The sequence below is a fragment of the Tinamus guttatus genome, unplaced genomic scaffold, assembly GCF_059628265.1.
Source record: "Tinamus guttatus ecotype Peru unplaced genomic scaffold, ASM5962826v1 Tinamus_guttatus_pri_ptg000634l, whole genome shotgun sequence".
Taxonomy (NCBI): domain Eukaryota; kingdom Metazoa; phylum Chordata; class Aves; order Tinamiformes; family Tinamidae; genus Tinamus; species Tinamus guttatus.
The window spans coordinates 695,043-708,947 of NW_028289168.1; the positions used below are offsets into that span (position 1 = coordinate 695,043).

The window sequence follows — 13,905 nt, forward strand, 5'->3', positions numbered from 1 at the left end:
TTGGTTGAGACCCCGCGTCCATGCGTCTAACTATACAGTGTGATAGGCTAACTAGCAGTGTCCACGCGTCCTTATGGTTAACGACTGTCCCCCTCTACTTGTTTGTCTCGGCTCTTTTACTCCCTCTGACCTTGGCCCACTTCCTTATCCCTTAGTCAGCAATCCCTTTGTTCTTTCACTGAGGTCTGGCTTGCACAACATGGCCACTAGCCTTCAGAAATCCCGCAGAATTTTTTCCCAATATCTGTGATTCCTAACCTGAACCTCCCCTGGTGCAATGTGAGGCCGTTTCCTGTTGTCCTGTTGGTAGGTATTTTGGAGAAAAAACCAGCCCTTGCCTCGTTACAACTTTCTGGTGGCTGTAGGGAGCGATATGGTCTCCCCTGAGTCTTCTCCAGACAAAACAATCCCAGCTCCCTCAGCCGCTCCTCATAAAGTCTGTGCTCCAGCCCCTTCATAGCTTTGTTGCCCTTCTTTGGACACGCTCCAGCACCTCCATGTCTTTCTTGCAGTGAGGAGCCCAAAACTGAACACTGTGTTTGAGTTGCGGCCTTACCAGCTCCGAGTACAGGAGGATGATCACTCCTCTGGTCCTGCTGGCTACACTGTTCTGATACAAGCCAGGATGCAGCTGGCCGCCTTGGTCACATGGGCACACTGCTGGATCACATTCATCCTGCTGTCAGCCGACACCCCCAAATCCTTTTCTGCCACACATCTCTCCTGTCACTCTGCCCCAAGTCTGTAGCACTGCATGGGGTTGATGTGACCAAAGTGCAGGTCCTGGCACTTAGCCTTGTTGAACCTCAGACTGTTGGCTTCAACCCATCGATCCAGCCTGTCCTACCTACCCTCTAGCGGATCAGCTCTTCCTCCCACGTGCCAGGGCAGGGGGACACAGGGGCATAGATGGGATCCTACTCTAAGGCAGACACCTCTGTACTTCAGCTCCTTCACTGCAGCAATCTTGCCCTCCACCAGGCATCCCCATTCACCTCTTCTTCCCTCGGGCTCTGTGCACACTGAGCTGTGGCCAAGACTGAGATGGACCCCTCAGGGCCATAGTGCAGTGTGAGCAAGTGCCATATCCTGATCCTTCCCCTCAGTGCTTCCAGACAACCACCAGTTTCCTGTGGGGATGGGTTTTTTGTTTGCACCCCCCACCCAAGTGCATGACCCATCTCCATGGGGTCTCACTCTGTGAACGCTCTTCTTCCATGGGCTCTTCACAGTCTGTGTGGAGACAAGTGGTGCTGGCTCTGCTCAGGCCAAGGGGTCCTCCACCGTGGGGCGAGCACTCACTGAGCCAGCCCTGGGGCTGTGTCAGTCCTGGCCCTGAAGATGTGGGGCTGAGCTCAGCCCTCCCCTGAAGGATATACTCTCCCAAAGGTCTGGCACAGAGAACCCTCTTCTGAGCTGCAAATACATCACTACACTCTCAGACAGGAACATGAGTCAGAGAGAGATAAAATAAAAACAGGCCCAGTCCATCCTGGGAAGATCTTTGTGATGGAAGATGTTTTCATGGAGACCATCAGAACATATTCATCTATATATATTATATAGAAAGAGATACAGGAATAGATGTGTGTGACTCCTTTCTCACTATTCCAGGAACAGCTCTCTGAGTAGATTAGCGCAAGGAAACAAATGAGCCGGAGTGAAGGACGAGGACGGTTTTGGGTGCTTGCCCTGAGTCCTCACCTGCCTGTCAGTGTTTGGGATCCCCTCAGGAAGGGTCAGCAAGTTGCAGAGACCCCTGAATGGAGGAGGGAGGCAGTTTGGGTGCCACATGCAGGACAACCATCGAACCCTCCTCCCTACCCAGCTCCCACAGGAGAGGTCTTTCACCCATTCGCACTGGGGAGCAGCTGCCTAAAACCCAGCCAAGGAACAGGGATCCTGTCTCAGCTCCATGGCCTCCTGCTTTAGGGGTAGACATGGCATCTCTTGGCCATGGAAATATGGGCTAGCGTTCAGGGCCTACAGTCACCTCCGGGCTCACTGCTATGGGGCCCCAGCCCAGCACTCGAGGCTCTGTGCAGCTCTGTGCTGCAGCTCTGTGGTGGCAACTGTCCCAGGGACCAGGGTAGCCCAGGAAGAGCCCTTTGGAAAAGAGCAGGTTGGGGCAGGAGATTGGACCATCCTGCCCAGAGGGACATAATAGGACTCTGCAGACCGGCACATATGGCTGGAAACCCTGCATGAGGTTTGCAGGATGGGAATGTCTAAGACTGACTGTAAGGCTGAGAGAGCTGGGCCTGTTCAGCCTGAAGAAGAGAAGGCTGAGAGGGGACCTGATCAGTGTCTATAAACACCTTAAGAGGGAGTGAGGAGGATGGGGCCAGCCTCTTTCCAGTGGTGGCCAGTGATAGGACAAGAGGAAACAGCCACAAACTGAAGCACCAAAGGTTCCACAGAAACTCAAGGAAAAATTTCTTGACAGAGTGACAGAGCCCTGGAGTAGGTTGCCAAGAGAGGTTGTGGAATCTCTTTCTCTGGAGATCTTCAAAACCCGCTTGAACGCAATTCTGTGCCACGTGCTCTAGGTGACTTTGTGTGTGCAGGGGGGTTGGGCTAGATGATCTCTCAAGGTCCCTTCCAACCTTAATAATTCTATGATTCTATGTCCCTGCCAGCAGAAATATCCTCCAGCTGGACTCATCACTATTCCCACACCCCAGAGATCACGAGCTCTTGCAGGAGCACAGCCTGTCTCAGAGCCTGCTCTTCCCAAGATGTTCCCCTTACCCACTGCTGGTTTGTGCTGCTTCACCTTCCCTGATCAGCTTTGGGGAGACATCCAGATCTGGGGAGGGAAACACAATCTCTGGGTCAAACTCCCACATGGTTTTAATAAGAACAAATAGCAATGCATGGGATAAAAGTAGAGAAAAGATGAGAGAGGCAATGTCCAGCTCTTTCTGCTACTAGTGGCAGAAGGGAGAGCAGTCTTTGTCACTCATGACTCTCCAAGCTGCACAGACCTCTCTTCTGTCCCAGCTGCACCCAACCTCATGGCAGTGATGGGCTCTCTCAGACCTGGGTTCAGGGACAGTCTGGCACCAGGGTCCAGTCTCACAGCCTTGGTGTCCTCATGAGGATGTGCCAGGGATGCTCCTTCAGCATCATCATACGCTGTGTCTGTGAAAGGAAAGGATGGGGCTGCTCTGATTGCCCTGGGGGCTCCATCACATCCCCAGCAGCGCCCGTTCCCCACTGGAAGCAGCAAGGCCAGTGCATTGCAGTCTGCCCCACACACATGCCCCTCCTGGGCTGAATCCCCTTCCTCCCTGTCTCTCACTGCCTGAGACCTTCAGTCCCCTAATCCCACCCCCGTCTCCTCACCAGGAAAACTCCTGAGGTAGGTACCCTCCCCATGCCGGGAGGCCGGGCTCTCAGGCTGCTGCCACTCTCCTGGCACTGGGGACAGCACCCCAGGAGCCAGCAGCTGCATTTCCCCCCTCACCTCTCTGTGCCTCCTCAAGCCATTCACCATCCTCTGCTTCCCTGGGCACTTCCCAGTCTTGCTGGCCAGGAACAAGATCCTCCCCAGGGTCAGATACTTCTCTGGCATCGTCATAGCCATCCGCTGGGTCACCTGTGGGCAGGACAGGGAACTCTGAAACGAGAGAGGAGCTGGTGATGACAGGAGCCCTCCCACAGAGCAGAGGAAAGAAGGACATGAAGGAACACAGGGCAGAGACACGGGTGTTGGCAGGGCCACAGAAGGTCCAGCATCCTGGATCCAGGGTTATGGGAGTGCGTGTGAGGCAGCAGGGTGCCCTCTCCCCCTGCCACAGGGATAACAGAGCTGGAGTCTGCACCGGGGCTGGGGATTCCCTGGGACAAACTCAGAGCCTGATGGAGGCAGGGACAAGTTAAGCCCAAAAAGGCCCCATTCAGGCACCCAGCTCAGTGGGGCATGTCCAATGCTTGCCTACACTGCATGACTCCAGAGTCATTCCTGAAGGCAATTGCTCCCCATCCCAATGGTGACACTCAGTGACACAGCTATGGGGAGGAGAGACCAACCCTTCCTCTGCCTCCCTGCCTGTTACCTGGTGCTGACCCAGGATGTTCCTCACTGTCCCTGGGCTCGAGCTGCAGCTTGGTCAGGGAGCCCTCTGAAGAGGAACCTGGCAAGAGGAGCAGCGAGTGTTATCGGGATGAGCCCTGCTGACCCTGTCAATTGTCAGCCCTGCTGGGGATGGGGACCCACCTAGCAGGGACTGCGTGGGGAGGACGGCCCAGGGCTTGTCCTGCTCCCATGGGACAAATCCCATCTTCAAGGGCCTTTCAGAGCAGCCCTGGCCACCCCCTTCCCTTACCCAACAGGTACAACCGATGGGGGCAGCAGGACAGGCAGGGAGAAGCTGTGCCCGCGGGTTGGGATGGGCAGAGCAGGTCGGGAGGAAGCTCCTCACCTGAGCCCAGCACTGGGCTGCTCTCCTGAAGGAAGCCGTGACCCCAGCACTGAGGAGACAACTGGCCCGAGGGCTGCAATGGTCCCATCGTGGGTTAGGGCCAGTGGAAAGGGCCCTGCCATGTGCTCTGTCCCAGAACCGACCACACAGACCTGGAGGACCGAACCTCGCCTGCTTCTCCCACACTTGGCTGTAGTCGATCTCCTGGTACACGGCCTCAGAGAGGGGCTCCAGAGACCTCCTGGAGGCTGAGGATATGGGCAGGATCAGCACAGGCACATGGAGAGAGGAGAAGGACCCTGATGTGGGCACTCAGCCCTTCCACCTTAGCCAAACGAGTGCTGACCCCACAGCCCAGACCCACTGCCCTGCCCAGGCATTACGGTCAGATCCCCAGTGACAGCAACGCCCCTGTGGAGATGGTCTGGGGCAATGTCACCTCATGCTCTCTTTTCAGACACAGACCCCAATGGCCCTTTTGGCCCCAGGTCAGTCCCTGCTCTGACCAGGGAGCAGCTCCCATAGCTCCTCTCCCCAGGCAGCTTCCCACTCTCTGCCAGGCTGGTCCATAAAATGATCCTGCCCTGACATGGGTGAACAGGGCAGGACAGAGAGAGCAGCCCAGGGACCGACTGCCACTCTGAGAGACCCCCTGCCCTGAGCTCCTCTTGGCACCGCTCCTGCCCCACAGCCTCCCCCTAGCACTGTTCAGAGCGCAGCCAGCCGCATCCCTGGACGTCTCCTGCTGCTTCCATCTCCCCCAGCCCCTCGCTGCCTTTTCTCTCCTCCCCCATCACCATCTCCTCCTGCATCAGCACTCCCACAGCTCCTGCTTGCGGGTGTCCCACAAATAGACAGTGAAGGAACAGGGAATAGAGCAGGAGGTAGCACCCCCACCCTCTGTGCCCTCACACACACCCCACAGCCCCCACAGGGCTGTCAAGAGGCATCGTCCACCCTGGTACAGATGGGGAAGGACCCACCTCTGTGCTGAGCCCTGGCTCTTCGCACTTGCCCTGCTAGGAGGGCCAAGAGCAGGCAGAGCAGGGCCCCCAGGATGATGCAGATGACAACAGGCACGGAGACTCCCCCGCCCCCCCCCCACACGTCTCTGGGTGGGATCTGCATGGGCAGTGACATGGATGAGGCAGGACCTCACCTGGGGCATGCTGGGGCCCAGGGACACCCCAGTCCCGAACCATTGCACATGGCAGGGCTGGGGGAGCCTGTGCTGGTTTGTGGGGCAGCTCTCACACTGCTGGGTGACTCACAGCCCTCCACAAAGCCAAACGCTCCCACTCCTGGGCCTCCTCTCTGAGGCCCTGCACCCCAGTACAGGCCCCTTCCCTCGGGCTGCAGGTCACAGCCTGGCCCCAGGGAGACCCAACCCAGGGAGGAGGGCGGGTTACCTGCTCGTGGGGCTGCTGTTGTCATCCTGGGTGCAGCTGCAGAGCAGGCAGAGAGATGTGGCTGTGCCTGTGCATGTCCCCTCCAAGTGCCATCAGAACAGTCCTTCCCTGGGTGCCCATGACAGGCCCTGGGCTCTCTGCTCTGGGCCATGGGGAGGACAGCATGGACAGCCCAAGACAGGCATTCAGGGGGCTGCAGAACCCCACAGGCAAAGGCATGAGGACACCCTGCCCCATAACATCTGCTCCCCACCTGGCACCAGGCACCCAACTTCTGCAGGGACATCCCTATTCTGGAGTCTGGGGCCCTGTGGGGGCCCAGCTGGGATAACATGTCCCCAAACAAGGGGACCAAGCACTGCCACTCACCGGTGCAATTCACAGCAGCATCTTCCTTGTGCTGGCAGGCACCGCTGTTGCCACACTGCACCGTGCACTCCCAGAGAGACCGCTCCGTCCCTCTGCACTTCACTTGCTGCAGCCAGATGGAACCCGTCCCCTCCCCAAACGCAGCCTCCCCCAGGGCAGACACGGCAGGGCCGCAGCCCAGCTGCCTGCAGGCCACCTCAGCGTCCTTCATGTCCCAGGAGTCGTCACACACTGTCCCCCAGGCGCTGTGGTGCCAAACCTCCACTCTGCCCGAGCAGCCGTCCTCTCCTCCCACAACACGAATCTTCTCCATCTCTGGAAAACACAGAACCCTCCGTGTCATTGGGGTGGTTGGGAGGGCCTGGCCAGGTGAGAAGGGCACAGGGAGCAGCAGTTACCTGTGCAGCTCGTAGAGTTGGGGCACTCTGCCGCTAGGGCTGGAGGGGTTTCTGGTCGTCTCCCTGTAGAAGGAAACGCTACAGTGAAAGAAGGGGCTGCTTTATGGGGGTCATGTGGACAGGATCAGGACTGAGCTGTGCTTGAACCTCCCAGCACCTCCCCCTGCTCGTGGACAAAGGTGAACCCCCCTGATAATGCAGTGTGTAACAGTGCTGGACTCCAGGGTTACCCTGGCTGCTCACCCCAAGAGGTTTCCTGGTTAGCAGAGGAGCAGGAGCATGTCCCCAGGGGAGGCTGTTTCTGAGCTCTGGTGCCAGCACTGCCCTGCGCACGGCCTGGTTCCTACATAACCTTGAGCCACCAGCACCGCGTTCTCTCTCCCCCTTCCCATTCCCTCAGCAAACCACGGCCATGAGTGGAATGCTCTGCATGGACTTCCCAAGCTAAAAGGTGATTGTCTGGGCCCCATCTATTCACAACAGAGATCAACAGGCACCTCCAAGAGGTGTCCAAGGTGCAGTAGAGGAGCTCACCAAGGTGAGGTGGAGGCTGCATGTGCCTCTTCCCCTCCTTGGCCATGGGGGTAGCTCAAGGCAGCTACTGCTCATGGATATGTTGTATTTGTGTCACTGACAGCAGAATGATCTCATATGGAAAGTAAAAGCCACTCCAGACCCCTTCTCAACATTGTGCCTTGCTGAACAGGGAGCAAGACCTGCTGTGAGCTTTGCGCCCACATGGCTCCAGCATTACCATTGCAGGTGATGTGGGTCTCTTCTCGTTGGTCATCACAGGACTGTGGGTTCCAGGGATCAGAGGGGCACTGCCAAAAGGAGCTGTTCCTCTTCCCACACTCAACATGATCCAGCCATGTATGGCCAGATACCTTCCTATATGGCAGGTCTGTTTCAAGGAATCCTCCATCTCCACAGCCCAGCTGTTTGCACACCAGAGACACGGTGCTCGAAGTCATTGAGTTGGAGCAAACACTCCCCCATGACCCGTTTTAGAAAACCTGTAGGCGCCCAGAGCAGCCATCACTGTTCTCCAGCCTCAAGGCCACAAACTCTGGAAGGAAAAACACAAAGCTAGGGGGGACAAGCTGGTCCTGGAGTGAGCAGAGATAAACATAACAAGAATTCCTTAGGGCATTCTATGGCATCCGTGAATAGGGAGGATTATTCTAAGAATCATAGATTGCTTAAGGTTGGAAGGGACTTTTAGAGGTCATCTAGTCCAATCACCCTGCACACGCAGGGTCACCTAGAGCATGTGACACAGGACTGTGTCCAAGTGGGTTTTGAAGATCTGCAGAGAAGGAGACTCCACAACCTCTCTGGGCAGCCTGTTCCAGCGCTCTGTCACCCTCATTGCCAATAAATTTTTCCTTAAGTTTCTGTGGAACATTTGATGCCTTAGTTTTTGGCCGTTTCCTCTAGTTCTATCAGTGGCCACCACTGAAAAGAGGCTAGTACCATCCTCCTCACTGCCTCCCTTGAGGTACTTCTAGACACTGCTCAGGTCCCCTCTCAGCCTTCTCTTCTCCAGGCTGAACAGGCCCAGCTCCCTCAGCCTCTCCTCATAGGGCAGATGTTCCAGGCCCCTGATCATCCTTGTAGCCCTGCGCTGGGCTCTCTCCAGCAGTTCCACATCCCTCTTGTCCTGTGGGGCCCAGAACTGGACACAGTACTCCAGATGTGGCCTCACCAGGGCTGAGTAGAGGGGCAGGATCCCCTCCCTCGACCTGCTGGAGACGCTCTTCTTAATGCACCCCAGGATCCCATTGGCCTTCTTGGCCACGAGGGCACACTGCTGCCTCATGGTCAACTTATCATCCACCATGACACCCAGGTCTTTCTCCGCAGAGCTGCTCTCCAGAAGGTCAGTCCCCAGCCTGTACTGGTGCCTGGGGTTATTCCTCCCCAGGTGCAGGACCTTGCACTTGGCCTTGTTGAACTGCATGAGGTTTTTCACCGCCCAGTTGTCCAATCTGTCCAGGTCCCTCTGGATGGCAGCGCAGCCCTCTGGGGTATCGGCTACTCCTCCCAATTTCGTATCATCAGCAAACTTGCTGAGGGAGCACTCCGTGCCTTCATCCAGGTATTGATGAATAAATTGAACAGGACTGGACCAAGGACTGACCCCTGGGGGACCCCGCTAGCTACAGGCCTCCAACTAGACTCTGCACCGCTGATCACCACTCTCTGGGCCCTGCCATCCAGCCAGTTCCTAATCCACCTCACTGTCCACTCATCTATCCCACATTGCTGGAGGTTGCCCAGGAGGATATTGTGAGGGATGGTGTCAAAAGCCTTGCTGAAGTCGAGATAGACAACATCCACCGCTCTCCCCTCGTCTATCCAGCTGGTCATTCCATCATAGAAGGCTATCAGATTAGTCAAGCATGATTTCCCCTTGGTAAATCCATCCTGACTACTCTTGAGCACCTTCTTGCCCTCCACGTGCCCCCGTGCCTCCACCAAGAAGCAGGGAGTCTTCTAGACATCCCAGGGCTCAGATAGTCAGAGGGTACTGCCAGCAAGGCACTGTTTTACCAAGGGAACAGAGAGAAGCATCCAATGTGCAGCACTACCCTCCCCTCTGATCTGTGGGGACACCTGTGCTCTCCCTATAGCCCTGAGCAGGTCTGTGGGGACTGTGCATGGGTGTCCCCAGGACCGGGCAGGAAGGGGGCTCAGGGCAGTCGGGGCAGTTCCACCATGTCCAGCTTCTCCCTCGTCCCCTCCTCATGAAGCACCAGGCTCCCACCACGGCTGCCCGCACAGACCTGAGCAGATGACTCCTGCATCCTCTTTGTGCCTGCAGTTGTGCTGCCCCCAGGGCCTGGCCGGGCAGTCCCAGAGAGCAGCTTCATCCCCGGAGCAGTTCACGTCATCCAGCCAGATGTGCCCAGAGCCTTCCCCGTAATGAGCAGAGCTGGTGAAATTCACAGCCACCCCGCAGCCCAGCTGGCGGCAAACAACGGTGGCGTCCAGCAGGTCCCAGGAGTCGTCACAGACGGTCCCCCACGTGCCGTTGTAGTAGATCTCCACTCTCCCAGCGCAGCGCCCTGCCCTGTGCACCAGCCGGACCAGCCGGCTCCCTGCACCCAGGAGAAACCCGGCTGTGAGGGGCTCGCAGCCCTGGGGAGCACAGCATATTGGGGATCGTCAGAGCAACTCACCCGAGCAAACCACCCCCACGTCCTCGGCAATTCCTGCAGGCACTGCCGCAGGCAGGGAGGTGTTGCAGAGGGTCAGGCGAGTCTCCTTCCCTACACACTGGACCCTTCTCGGCCCCACGGGGCCTGTCCCTCGCTCAGGCTTCGGCGGGTTGTAGGCTTGCTCTGCCTCTCCGCACTGGAGCTGCCGACACACCACGCTGGCATCGTTCAGGTCCCACTGGTCATCCAGGACTCGGACCCATGTCCCATTCAGGGGCATCTCCACTCGCCCATCACAGCGGCTCCCTCCACCAACCAGACGCAGGGATCCAGAGAGTCCTGCTTGGAGAGAGGGGAAATGTCCTGCATGCTGCCTTGATTCCCTTTCTCATGCCCTTGGACATCCTGGAGTTCACCTATCCATATCCAGCTCACAGTGAGGAGCTCAAGGATGGGAGTGCTCCAAGGGATTTTGTTTTCCAGGCCCTAAAACTTGCTGAGCTCTAATATCATCTCAGTGATGGAAATGGGAAAGCATTGGAGGTCAAGCCAAATCCCTGAGCCACCAGATATGTCCTTATGGATGAATCTGGAGCAGCTTCAGCAGCAGGAAGTAGTGGCCTGTACGAGGCCTGGGTGACAGGGTGAGCAGTAGCCTTGCTCCATCTTCAAGCTGGGACTGGCTCCTGCTGGGACAGCTCTGCCCTTCTACATCCCTGTGGATCTGGGATATGGAGCTTGTGTCCTTAGCAAGAAGCAGAGGGATGAGGGCCTTCTTTACAAAACAGGACAAGTTTGAGGTTCATACTGACAAGGAGCAAGGGCAAATCCCAGCCCCAAGGTGCTGCTCAGCCTCAGGAATTGCTCCTGCTGGGCGCACTCACGGTCCAGTCCCCGCAGGCTATTGGACCAGGTTATGGTCTGGGATGGGGGTATGGGCTGCAGGAGGGAGCAGAGGATCTTTCGCACCTGCAGGGAGTGGAGCTGTGTCCCGCAGTTCCCTCCTTGGCCTGTGCCCCAGGAGAGAACAGAGGAGCCCAGACCTGGTGGTGGCCCCAAGGCCTGAACCAGATGCCCTGGAGCAGCAGAGACGCCGGCTCCCTGCTCAGCTCTCATCTCCCCCAAGAAAACGCGCTCTGCAGGAGCAGGCAAAGCTCTCTGAATCCCTCCATGGGAACCCATAGTTTCTCCAGCAGAAAATTCAGTTTGTCACTGCCAGGGGCTCCCCTGCTTTGTGTTTCCAAGTCACACAAAAGGGGCAAAATGAGTTAATCCATTTTCCCTGAACTCACCTGAGCAAAAAACACCAGCAATATTGTCAGGTGAGCATGGGGACAGCCCAAGAGCAGTCACAGGGCACTGTCCCAAATGGGATTCAGTCCCATTACAGTGGAAAGTGTCTCTCCAGACAGGGCCTGTTCCTCTCCCAAAGTGCCCTCCTGCAGGAATGGACTCAGCAAATCCACAATTGAGTTGATGGCAGAGAACATGAGCGTCGGAGATGTCCCAGCCAGAGTCACAGAGGGTTCCCCAGGTTCCCTCCACCTCGATCTCCACTTGCCCGGAACATGCCGTGCTGCCATTCACCAGCCTGAATCCTGGATATATTACAAAAGGAAGTGAGGGTCTTTAGAGAGGATCACTTTGTGCTCTAGCTCATCATCCCAAGATAGAAATGCCACAGAGATACAATTTCCTTTGCTTCCAGCACTGCAGGACTGCAGACAACAACTCCATCCCTCCCGCACTCACACCATGCTCAGCATGGTCACTTTCCTGCTCCCCTATCTCTTAGCATATAGCTTGTGAGTGGCATTTCACACCTCCTCCCCGAATGCTCACGTGTGCAGGTGACACCAGCGTGGTTGGCATGGCTGCAGGTCTGGTTGCTGAGGGACCTCCTGGGGCAGGAGGAGAGGAAGGGCTCATTCCCCACACACTGCAGCTCTCCATCCCAAATGGGACCGACCCCCTCTCCAAAGTGAGCTCCCCCACGGACAGACAGGGCAGCACCACACTGCAAGTCCCTGCAGATCACGCCAGCAGCTTTCACATCAAAGTGTGAGTCACAGACTGTTTTCCACTGGTCTGCATCTCTGATCTCCACACGTCCTGAACAGGGGCTGTTTCCTCCAACCAGCCGAACAAATCCTGGGGAAAAAAAAATTAAATACCCCACAATGACAGGGAGTTTCCTCAAGCTTCTGGCAGTTACATACCATGGCAGCCACATCCAAAGGATCCCATTAACGTCAAACAGCAGCTCTCAGTAGGTTCTGATGACACAAACCCTTCAAGACCCCTGCACCTCCTCTCACACCCACACAGTGCTCTGGAGCTTGTCTCAATCACATACCCATAGCCACAGGCACTGCTCAGGGAAATGCTGCTGCCCCACAGCCTGCCCCACTGCCCGGCACGGATCCCCAGCACTGCAGCCCTAACGGTTGCTGCAGCCTGTTCAGCCCTGCAGAGCTCACAGACAGCCTGGGGAATTGCCTTGGAACAGCCCAAAATGTTCCCTGTTCCCAGGGTGTCCTGTGCTGTTGGAGGGGTCAGTGACAGGGACCCAGCAGAACCAGCCTGAGCCTGTGGTGACGTGGGAGGGAGCAGAGAGCGGTCCCACAGACACCAACCCAGAGCTTGTGGGGGGCTGGTCCTTGCGGGGTGGCCCTGGACAAGGGGTGCCCTGCTCATCCCCCTGCTTCTCTGCCCCAGGCCCTGCTCTTGTCCCCTCTGAAAAGCCCCTTTGGGTCAGCCAAGGCACTCCTGTCTGTGAGGAAAATGACTGCAGGAGCCTCAGACATCTTGTACCATTCCCCTAGCCATGGGCTGCCGAGCAAGTCATCCTGAAGTCTGGGGCACAGGGACACCCAGCACTGCCAGGAATATCCTGGCAGAACCTGAGCAGATTGATGGAGACCTAGAACCTGTAGGACAGGGTGGGGGATTCATTTCTCAGCCTGAGGCACCATCCGAGGGTGGGCTGAGCCCCCAGGATTCTGATGGGGTCTGTGCACCCCGTGGTGGGCTCACCTGGGACTTTCCCCAGGGATAGCAGCAGCTGCAGTAGTACAGTGAAAGTGGCAATGTCAGGGTCTGAGCTGGTACCCACGCACTGCTCCTTCAAGGCACAGCCTGGTTAGTCCCCTGATCCCGGTCCCCACTCCAGAGGTGAGGAACTGGATGACTCCTTACCTGAACAAACAACTCCGGCGTCCCAAGCATGATTGCAGTAGCGGCTACCCCAACCACCATGTGTGCACTCAGACAAGGCAGTCTCGGTGCCTTGACATCTTACATAGTGCAGCCAAATCTGGCCAGATCCTGGCCCAAAATATCCGTACAGAGGGACACGGACAGCAAATCCACAGCCAAGCTGCTTACAAACTACAGCAGCATCTTCCATGTCCCAGAGAATATCACCACACACGGTCCCCCACTGGCCCTGGTGTTTCACCTCCACTCTCCCAGCACAGCGGCTGTCTCCATCCTCCAGCCTCACCTCTGCAGCACCTTCAAACACAGACATGGGGCCGGTTAGGAGGGCACTGACCCCAGCACAGTGACTGTGTAGGGTCCCAGGGCTGAGTCCCAGCCCCTGGGGTGTGAGACATCTCCCCTCTGCACTCTTGGGATGCCCAGGGACCCATTTCCTTTACCCCGATCCACCATGGGTACCACTCAAATGCACCCACCACCTGCAGGGCTTTATGGGTCCCCAGGGAGCATTGAGATGATCCCCATCTTCCGTCCCAATCCTCATTCCCTCCTCAATTACAAGGAAGAGCTCACTCTTACCCCACACTTACCCAGCACTTACCCCAGCACAGCTGCACCCAGACAAGCAGCCACAGCACCCTAGAGATGCAGAGCCCTTTTGCCTCCATCCGCAGCCTCCTGCCCTGATGGCACTGCCCTGATGCACCCTCTCTCTGCCATAGATCCAGGGGACTTGGGCAGGACAACAAAGATGGGAGGCCAATATATATCTGCAGGTGCTGGCCCAGCTCCCGGATGAGCCAATCGAAGCAGCAGGCACCATTTTAGATGTTATCGGGGGTTATCTCCCTTCTGTCACAGCCCAGCCCTCCAATGAACTTCTCGAGCGCCGTTCATGACCATATATGCAGCACGG

General features: G+C 57.0%; 1 pseudogene; it reads right to left on the reverse strand.

Annotated features, from left to right (window-relative positions):
- Window positions 1-2,831: 2,831 nt before the first annotated feature.
- On the reverse strand, window positions 2,832-13,657 carry LOC148592133 (antigen WC1.1-like; annotated as a pseudogene).
- Between the last annotated feature and the right edge of the window lie 248 nt (window positions 13,658-13,905).